Genomic DNA, 1,834 nt, shown 5'->3' on the forward strand with positions numbered 1-1,834 from the left:
CCATGCGTAAAACTTACAGAAACATTTGCCAACAATTATCCTAAAAGATGGAGACAGAAAAGGTAAAATGTTTTATAACAGATCAGTTCCCTGTTGTGTCAAGATGGAGAAAAGACTCAAACACACAGTCATAAATCCTTGTTTTATTCATCTACGTTTATTTCTTTGCAAATGCCTTATGCAAATACAGACCATTAACATGTTCTTTCTAGACAGCCTGGCTCATATATCTAGGTGTTTTTCCTCAACCTTCTATTCCCACTCTTCAGCGAATCTAACTGAAAACAAAACAAAACAAAACAACAAAAATCAGTTGTTGTTGTTATTGTTTCTATTCCCTTTAGAGTCAATTATCTTGTTTTCTGGATTATGCAAAATGCACTGAAAGCTACAGTTTATGATTTTTATTTATCAGTGCTGTGATGCAACGTAGTATTACAGATATATATAATAGTGGACAAACAAACTCATTCAAAGGCAATCACACAGTAGTTTGATATTATCCAGCTGTTTATACTGACTAATCCTGATCCCATCAGATTCAGTAGTAAAACTGCCATTTGCCTCAACTGAAATGAGGTCTATTTTAATAGTAGGTATTGTTCAGGTCACTAATTAAGTAAAAAAGTGGCCGTTGGAAGTTAATTAATCCTAGTGTGGTATGATTCAGCTGGTGGAATGAAGCCTAGATGTAGACAGTGGATCATTTCAATCTGTCTTCTGCTCTCTCCGTAGTCCAAGCAGCAAATAAAGGACTGACAGTTGAACTCCCAAACCATAAAGGAGTTAGAAGTTTAGGTCTTGTTGCTGTGATTCAGTTTTCCCATGAGTTAGGAGAACCTCATATGCCTTTATAATTTTCCTTTGAAGTTTTCCATTCCATAGTTTTCCATATGCATGACAGCAAACCTGCCTGATAATTTTTTTTTCTTTCTTTTTTTTTTTTTTTTTTTTTAAGTACAGTGACAAGATGGAGTGACTACCAATAGAAGTGCCTTCTGTACACTGGCACACATTTATGAATTCAATATTAATAAGTCCAATATAGGGTATTTTTGTGGTGTTTTTTTTTTTTTTTTTTATAGATTTAGCTAAAGCACCTACCTCTGTACTTCCCAGTGCCCAAATCTTTTTATAGATCTGCATTTTACCTCTTCCCTTGAGCCAGCTGCATTTCTGAGCTGAGGTGAATGTCCAAGAGGAATCATTAATTAGTTCAGGTGCAGAACCAAATAGACTCTGTTTTCATCTTGTTCATATGCATGCTGCTTTGCTGTACTGCATTGACTTTTTTGGTTCAGGTCAACGTTGTCTCTTCAGAGCATGCTGAGAGACAGTGTAGTTGTTGCACAGTGTTATTATTCCTATGCATCTGCTGTACTGAGCACTGAGACTGTCTCTATACTAGCAAAAAAGTTTGTCTAGGACCATTGTCTGACACTGAGGACAGATACAGCAGAACTGTTTGCATCAATATGAAAGGATCCTTGCCTTACAAAATAGGGCAGGTGCAGGCAAGTTTTCTATTGGGAACTAGTCCTGACCAGTGCTAAGTGCTGAACTGCTGAGATGTTGGGGACTGCTCTTTGGCACTGCCTGAAAGCATGCCAGGGGCAATTCTAATAAATGAGCTGAGCTGAGCAGAGAGCTGATCTCCTGAGCCCAGGAATGTTTCCTATCCCTAGTATATTCATACCCTTGGAGCACAAACTGCACTCCAGCATGGCTTTTTTTTTTTTTTTTTTTTTTTTTTTTTCCCCCCCCACCCGGCCAGTTTTTTTGGTGGGGGGGTCTCGTTTTTTATTTTTAATAAAGGGAAACGCCAGCAAACATA

The sequence above is a fragment of the Oxyura jamaicensis genome, chromosome 3, assembly GCF_011077185.1.
Source record: "Oxyura jamaicensis isolate SHBP4307 breed ruddy duck chromosome 3, BPBGC_Ojam_1.0, whole genome shotgun sequence".
Taxonomy (NCBI): domain Eukaryota; kingdom Metazoa; phylum Chordata; class Aves; order Anseriformes; family Anatidae; genus Oxyura; species Oxyura jamaicensis.